The sequence below is a fragment of the Typha angustifolia genome, chromosome 2 (genome assembly GCF_048772165.1).
Source record: "Typha angustifolia cultivar Huaian chromosome 2, ASM4877216v1, whole genome shotgun sequence".
NCBI classification, from domain to species: Eukaryota; Viridiplantae; Streptophyta; class Magnoliopsida; order Poales; family Typhaceae; genus Typha; species Typha angustifolia.
This window is the reverse complement of record NC_133240.1, coordinates 1,724,952-1,734,013: the sequence shown is the minus strand read 5'-3', so window position 1 is coordinate 1,734,013 and position 9,062 is coordinate 1,724,952. Positions and strand designations below refer to the sequence as shown.

The window sequence follows — 9,062 nt, the reverse complement described above, 5'->3', positions numbered from 1 at the left end:
CTTCAATTATTGGATGCTTAATAAAGGATCCCAACCTCTTTATATATAGTGGTCAGTTACAATGAGTCCCACTAAGACTAGCCTGAAAGGCTGACATGACTCGAATTAGAATTTACCTTAAAGTCTTACATGACTTAATTGGACTTACCTTACAGACTTACTTAACTTAACTAGACTTGTCTTAAGGGTTGTTCTAACTTATTTGGACTTGCCTTAACTAGACTTATCTTAAGGGTTATCATGACTTATTTTGACTTGCCTTAATGGCTCATATGACTAAACTAGACTTGCCTAAAAGGCTTACATTATAAAATAATTAAAAAATAATAGACTTGACTTAACTTGACTCGACTTAACCCACATGGTTGGATCGTAACAATCCACCACGCTTCCTATCACCTTGTCCTCAAGGTGTCCATAGTGGTTTCTAAATCTTCATTCGTTCTCGAACTTTATGTCCTTGATCTTCATGTGGGTCTTGTCTACCACGAGGAGGAGGGGCTCATGGTGAGTTTTGCTCTAGGGCCCACCATTTTGAGCCATAGTCCGTCCTAGTTGTAGGTGGCTCGAGCCAAGGTCTTAGCACATGTTATTTAGGCCATGGCTCTGGTGCAGCTGGTCCAAGGAAGGTGCTGATGGTGGTGGCTTGGATCGAAAGTGCCGGAATCACCACCGATGGAAACTTAGAGCTTTTAGCCCTAACTTCCTACCGTGGATGGGGAAGACGGCATCACGAGCATTGTTGGGGGCTGCTCCGGTGTTGCTATGGTGGAGGGCTCAATCTGCAACGATAGAGGGCGCTCCACCTCAACGAGAGAAGGGATGGTTGCTGTGGTTTGAATGGCCTCCACGGTTTCACCATTATTAGTGCTTGAAGATGGAAATTGCTCATGTTCCGCGGTGGCCGACGACATGGGGGAGGGGGTGTGCAGTAATGATCCAGGATAGTTGTCGTCAAGGCTTGGAGAGCCTTCTCGATCTTTTCGGAGCTCTTATTCGATCCGGCCAAAAAATCTTTAAATATCGCCTTTGCCCACGCTAGTGGCTCATCACCGACAATTGCTGGTGGTGCCAAGGAAACCTCTATAGGGATGGAGATGAGTTTTTGGTCCTTCATGGCCGCGATCTCCCCTGTGTTAGCTTTGGATCACAGGTTCACCATTGTCTGAGAAATGTTGGCTTTGATACTAATGTTACAGACTAGATTTGAACCGATCTGTCCATAAGAAAATTATGAAAATTTAGGTGGAGGTAGCCTCATAAGTTAGGGTTCTAATGGCTCTAGTTTCACCTAAATCTGAGGTTGAAATGAAAAGTTAAAAATAAAATAATAGAGATAGGTCAGAGAGGCAGAATAGTAAATATCCGACGTTGTGGCAGTCTGATACGATCTCCTCTTAGGCTAAGGTTCGATCTCTTCCAATTCTCTGATCTGGACTAGATCTGGTATGAAACTTTATAATAAGATCTCAAAAGATGCTGCTATCGGATCAACGTGAAATTTGGATATGTTGTAGCCCCAGAAAAGAGCTTTCCAACAAATCAAGTTTCAAGTGAATCGGATGTGGGGATCTTGAGATATCGTCCGATTAGTGGACAAACATCAGGGTGGTCTATTTAGGATCCATGGATGGAGGCACGAGATCCTAGGTGATGGTGGTTGGAGACGGTCCGGCATTTGTGGGGTGGCATTGGTGAAAAGTGGTGATGGAAAGGTTATGGTTGATAGAAGGGTTAGGGCAAGTATTGGATAGATCGGAAGAAGGGGGAGGAGATGGTCGCCCTTGAGGGTCTAGGGTGATTGGCTGGTCGAGGGAGGTTAGAAGCGGCGTCGCCAGGGATTAAGAGAACGAGAGCGAAGAAGACGAAGGAGGCAAGGCAAAACTCAATTCTTCAACAATGACCTTTGGTTGTCATCCACATCTCTTTTAGAGACTAACCAAATAACTCAAAATTAACCCTAAATAATACAATTTCGTCGACCACATTAAAACGCGCCCGACCGTGTTCGAACACACCGAGTTCGCTCTTCTCTGGATTTGCGAACGCGATGCAAGTGTTTGAACGTGTGATCGAACGCGCCTGTTTCCCATTTCTCTGAATTTGCGAACACAATGCAGACGTTCACTGTGCGTTTGAACGTGGCGTTCGAACGCACAATACACACTCTCACAACCACGTTCACAACTACATTCACAACCGCGTTCGAATGCACTCCACTTGAATTCAAACATGACTTATAGAAAACTTATTTCTTGGAAATTAAATATTAAAACAAGAAACAAATACACTCCTAAAGTGTATCCATGCTCGAGACGACATTAGTGAAGTCCGAATCGTATCATGGTCGTTGAAGGGTGGCGGACAGCCAAGGGTGGTGGTGGATGGCTGTATTATAGGGTGACTGCTAGAAGTAGTCCAATTAGAGTTTTCTCCACATATTTATAGAGTCTCACCCTAGGACCCAAACAACTAAATTAAAACCCTAACAGACCAACTAAATCAGTCTTCCTAACCTACTAAGACTCTAACTAAACTAAATAACCAAATAAGATAATTATACTCAATCCATTGAGCCCAATCTCTCTTTAATGTAATCTGATCTGACCCGGTTTGCATCATAAAATAATTGAAAGAATTTTCTCTCTTCTTGATTGGATATCCAAAAAATAAGAATAGAAAAATGAGAGATAATTTAGTTCTTATGTTTCTCTCTCTATTTAGCCTCCGTTCTCTCTTATACTTTTAATCTAAATGGGAGAAAATATTTCTCTCAATCTTATTTTATCTTCTATTCTCCTATTATCTCCATCCAGGAATGAAACTTCTAACATTTTTAATTGGGATTGCCACATTAATTACTCTCTTACGTGGGGAGGAGTGAAATCTAAATTAATAAATTACTTTAAACCCACTATTAATTAAAAATATTTTGTATTAAAGAGTTATTAAATGTACAAAGATTGAAAACTTTATCCACAATACTTTACAAAAGTACAAAACATAAAAACATTTATCCAAAGTGGATTGCACTTTTAGGTTGAGTTTTTTCTTTACCAAATTAAACATCTTTTAAATTTTATTTACTAAAATAGATTAATCCCACACATTAATACCAATATCAAAAGAGGTCTATTTCACTGTAACCCAAGATAAAACATTAAATTATCAAGCATTTTACCTAGCCAAAAATAAAATATTGATCTTATCACTATTTTTTTCAAATAAAACGCTGTAAAAAAAATGCTAAAAAGGTCTTATGTTTTACTAGAAAAATGGAATACATATAAAATGTTGAATATTTAAGCGTCTTATTCTAAAAAATACTAATTCAACACCTTATAAAAACTCTCATGATCGTAGAAAACTTAGCTCCTCTTAATTTTACCGTTAAATTTTTGGAAAATTTGCATACACCTTGCTTTTTAACAAAACTACGATTTATACCTTATATTTTCATTATTTATAAATCAAGCCTTATAATTTAGCGAATATGTGGTAAAAACCTCCTCTGTTATATTTGAACTAACACCGTGAGAATATTCTATTAAGTAAACGTATTTTATATCTAAAATGATTCAAATGCTCTTATTTCTAAAATGTCTTTAGTATGACTTGATTAAGAGAATTTTTATAATTCTTTTAGTATAATTAGCTTACTAAGGTTTGGTTAAGTTTAACTAATTAATCTATAAGTGGTCGTTTTCTACATATATTTACTAAATTTTAGAGTTTAATATGTAAATAGTAAAAATGTATGATATAATTATAATTTTGCTAAAAGATAGGGTGTTATATGTGAATTTCTCTAAATTTTGCTGAACGTAAAGCTACAATGACATAGACCGATTTTAGTATTAAATTTGAGGTGCGGTCTACTTAGATAAATAAAATATAAAAGCGGACTAGTTTGTTAAAAAACAAAAATTAGTTTTGCCAATTTACCAATTCAGCTCGTTCCACTACACAAAAATTAAAAATAATTTACCTCTCTTTCCCTAGCTTAAATTGTGATTTCTCCACAAAAGGGAAAATAACCCATGCCTATTTTAGTCCCACATCGAGTGGCAAGAAGGATGGAGAGGAGGCGTGAGCTTATAAAAGGGAGGAGAGGGGTAACGTTTTTCCATACTTACCTGGACGGGGTCTATGGGCGATCAGGAAGTCTCATGGCCTAGGTTAGCGGCCTCCATTGCACATGGGAGGAGCGCTGGCTTACCATCTCCCCAAGTGGGAGAGTGGACGTCATAATTTGTGGCAGAGGGGGTACGCGCACGCGCGGCCCCTACCAATTCCAATTCAAATGTTGTTTCATAGCTTCTGTCCGAAATTAATCATGGCTTGATTTGAATCAGTGTGTGTAACGACGATATTATGTTTTATTATGGTCAATTAAAATTGTTGTCTTATCATTATTTGATTTTTATTTCTCTTTTATTGCCTAAAAATTATTCTGAGTTAATTTTAAACTAATTGTTGAAATAGAGAATCTTCTATTAATTTTAAAATAAAAAAACTGCAATGCCCCTACGACACTCCTTATTTGAGCTTAAAATTTGATTTCACTTTTATTTATGCTTTTAACATTAAAATCTTACTCAACAGTGTCAAACTTCATTTTGCGTCTATGGTTAGCTTGCTCATTTATATCTTAAGTATTCATTAAAAAAACTAAATGTTCAAATATTTTTGAAGCATTAAAAGCGAATATGAAGAGTCAAATAAAAGATTACTTTACCTCATATATTTTAAAATCTTAAACTAATCACTATCCTTACGACTAAATTAAAATCGTTAGTTTTTCTATCCACATTAATAGAGTGCGGTCAAAAAATTTGAAAAATTAAAAGGTCAGCTAAATTGTCTCTATTTTTTTATTTTTTATAAACAAAATGGTCGTTCCTCTCTTATATAAGTAATTTCTTTCTTTCTAAAGAATACTGATATATTTTATTCTCTTACTTTCTAGATTGATATTTTTTCTTTAAAATTATAGCATTTTGCACGAAAGTAAAGTACAAGAGTTGGAATAGTGTCAACTCTCTTCTATTGCTAGGTTTATGCATTTGTTTACCTGATCTTCAAAGTCTTTTCCATGTTGACGTCTTCTCGCTCTCATATCCTCTAACTTTTGGCTAGGTGGAGAGGAAGACCTCTTTCCCCTCCCTTTTGACTTCTCCCCTCTCTTTCTCTTACCCTTTTCTCCCCCTCAGCTTGCTGTCGCGATTGCAGGTATGTTGGTGTTTTCTTCTTTCTCCACCAATCCATGTTGCTCTTTTCCTCTTTCCTTGAGGCTCTTTATGGGTCATCGTTGCTACCCCTCTCTTCCACCACTACTCTCCCTCAAGGCCTCCCCCTCCTGCCTCATTTGGTTTGCCTCTCACCATCGACGTTAGAACCATATTCTTCTCTTTATGTCTAATCCCACCCCGCAAGTAATATCCGGCAGAAAACATTTAAGCTGCTTTCCTCTCACCCCCTTCTCTTTTCATTCTTTCTTTCCTCCTCTTCCCCTACAACCCATTTCCCTCCCTTTTCTTCTCATCATGCCGAAGCGTTGTCAAGGCTCCAACTTTGCCGACCAATTCATAGGAGTCTCTTAAGTCAATTAGTGCTCATTGGATTGATATTAGCTTTTTTTTTCCCCTTCTTTTTCCCTACATCTCAACATTGTCGGAAAATTAGCTGGTCGATGACCCCATATCTGACTGCACCGATCTGAGAAGTTTCCCCTTGGTGTCTTTTACCCCTAGGTACCCTTCATGGGTGCTCTAAGTTCTTAGTGGAGGCTACACCCCTTATCTTAGCCTCCCTTCGCTGACTTCTCGACGTTTTTTTCAACCGCTATAGTTTGTCATATTTCCTCCCTTTTTGGCTAGTCATCTTTTTCTCCTCTTGTAGGAGCTGTAGCTATCAATTAATGGGGCTCTCGTGGCCAATTGATGATTTTATTGCAAGTCAAGCTACGACCCAACCCAAGTGACATCTTTAGTTGTTTTGGTTTTTAAGTCTAACTTGGTAAGTTAGTGTTGTAGTTTTTAGATTGGTTATAGCCTAATCCATTGCTTTGGGACTTGGGATGGCCCAACTAGAGTTGTGATCCTTTAGTTTATTTTTATTTACTTGAGCCTTATATGTGAGTCATCTTTAGATGATAGTTTTGTAAGTTATAATATTTATTGTAAATGAATATTAAAAATAAGGTTGTGATATGAGAGTAGCTCTACTTAAATATTATCTATTTTATTTACTTTAAATAGATAATAGTTAGTAGAATAGTGAACATATCGATAACTATATTAATTACTCTTAATGACACGTCAGACCGTTATTATATAACAATTCTATATAAATAGTAAAAGTAAGAATTCTTAGGTGGACCTACCCAAACATATAGTAATATTATTTAACTAATTAATTTAATTTAAGTAGGTGCTTATATTTTTATTACATTTATTATAGAGGTAGATTTACCATGCGAGGATAATCTCATGGCATAGTTAAAGCTAGTTAACTATGAAGCAGTGTTAAGCAAATGAATTCTTTATAGTTTAGAAGTAGTGTAATACTGAAGTGATATTTTAATTTATGGTTTCATCACATAAATCATGCATGTGTAGATATTTATTTTCTAGTCAGTATAATTATGTTATTTTTATTGCTTCATAGTTATGTATTGATTATTAGTGCATTTCTAGGATATGATGTTCATGCCGCATGATTGATGATGTTGATCACTACACCACTGGCATGTACCATTATGTAGTTAAGTCTCATCTCGATAGTGCTCATTTACTTGCTCAGCTAAAGTTAGAGGGCAAAATGCATATAGTACCTATATTTATATCAGCTAATGCCTGAGATCGTGAAGTCATGAGGGGACTATCAGACATTATGTGCACTGATTTCAGCAAGCATAACATAAATTATGAGTGTGGGGTATGGGGTCATAGATCCAGTAGTACCCAATAACATAGGGTTAGAGCGGCCACTCTAAGCTGTGCGCTCACGATTTCATTGTATGTGATGATTCTGGTGTGTACGATAATTCCTTCAACTATATGTGATAATTTTGCTGTATGCGATAATCCCGCTATAGGCGATGATTTAGTTATATACAATAATTTTACCATACATAACGATTCTACTATGTGTGATGATGTTGCTTAAGCAGTGACGATGGAGATGGTGATGGGCTTATGATAGGTCTTTAGCCTATAGTGGTGGCTATCAGTCATCTTGTTCCCTGGGTAATAGGTATGGTGATACTACCACTAGTTATCTTCTCTTTTCGATTGGTGTTTCTTAATTTGAGCTTTTGTTGTTTATTATGGTTGTGGCTCTACGTGGGCTTGAGATAAGATTTAATAGTTTGAGTGGTGCATATTATGTGTTATATTAGTAACAAATATGAGTTGTACATATGGACATGATGGGCATGTTGCATTGATGTATTATTGTGATCATATTTGGCATATATATATATATCATGTTACATCTATTTTCATACTATTTTTAGGCTGTGGAGGTATATACTTACTGGGTTTTATGCTCATCAACTTTTAGTGCAAATATTTTTAAAATAATAGATGATCCCGAGTTGGAGAAGATTCTTATCAGTTCTATGTGAGGTTGTGGAGTTGCTTTATCCTAGCATGCATCTCCTTTCTAATCTTACTTCTTTAAGTTTTATAATTTTTGTATTGTAGGTGTGCTCTTTTAGGTCCATTGTGGTGTTGGTTGTGCCATAGGATACTAAATCATCTTTGCCTACGTTATCCGCTCAACCTTCTTATTGCTTCTACTTGTGGTGCTACTAGAGTTGGCTAAGCAGAAGGCTTGTTTCTAGAATTGTCTTACTTTATCTTTTCACTTGCTTGAATGCTTGTATTTAATACTTGATACTATGCCATGTGTTGGTCAATCTATATCTCAGCAAAGTGTAAAGCTTATTAAAAGGATAATGCCTTATTTCCCTTCTATTTGGTATATCAAGTTGTAACAAATTACTAAGTTTATTAAATCATCAAAGTACAAACTTTCTCTCATAAAAAATGATAAATATAAGAGTCAAATAATAAATTTCTATGTTGTAGTGTGAATGAAAGAAAAGACTGCATAGTCTTTTTGATAATTTTTCTTCGAAATTATTCCTATTAAAGTTTACTATCTCACAATTTTATCTACATACATGCACACACGTCTATATATAAAACTTACGAAATTTTTTATTGTTTTGTCCTTAAGTTATTTGTTATTCAATAGTTACTTTCTATTTATATTTATTTATATCCTTCTACTTTGACTAACTTGTTGGGGTCAAACACTTACTTCTTGTGGAAGAAGAATCAGTTTTCCCATCTAAACCCAAGGAACGATCTATGCTAAAGTATACTTGAATCATAAATTACTTGAGTGTGAAATTTTATACCTAAATCCATGAAAGTTTTCATGGATAAATCCAATCTCTTAGAGAAATCGCCAACCTTCCTCATGAGCACATGACTCGCCTCTAATGGCAAAAGGCTATTATTTTCAAATCATGAAAATAGATTTTCCAAAACTTTAATATTTGCCCTTAAGAAATCCTCTCCAATTTTCTTATAGATCTCTCATCTCTCCCTCTCTCGGATGGTATCAAAAAAGAAAAGGCAACAAATCTGTATATCTTTGAATAACCTTTCAGATTCTGTCTTTTCATTATCTTGTCCTTGAGAACCAATCAACCTAATTAATAGCTCTTAAGCATCTGAAAGTTAACACTCTCCTTATTTGTAAATTTTATAATCAATCCATCAATGATTATAATTTTGCCTAAATAAGTTTATATATTTATAGACCACACCCTAATGAATACATAGATTGTGAAATAATTCTTAATCCAACATATTTGCCCAACATTGGATACTATGATCCAACATAACTACCCTTAACTTTAGAGTATATGGTTTACTTAAGCCGCAAAGTTCTCTTAGGTATTAAAGAGCATTTGACAAAATTATTCCTCAGCACTCATGAAAAAATGAATTGTTACAATTTTTTTTAGAGATGCCAGCATTTGT

General features: G+C 35.7%; 1 non-coding gene across 1 annotated transcript; it reads left to right on the top strand.

The window, feature by feature from the left end:
• Positions 1-4,128: 4,128 nt before the first annotated feature.
• Positions 4,129-4,288, top strand: LOC140777811 (U1 spliceosomal RNA). Its single transcript, XR_012107101.1, has one exon. It is a non-coding gene; the product is annotated as a U1 spliceosomal RNA (small nuclear RNA).
• The last annotated feature ends 4,774 nt before the right edge of the window (positions 4,289-9,062 follow it).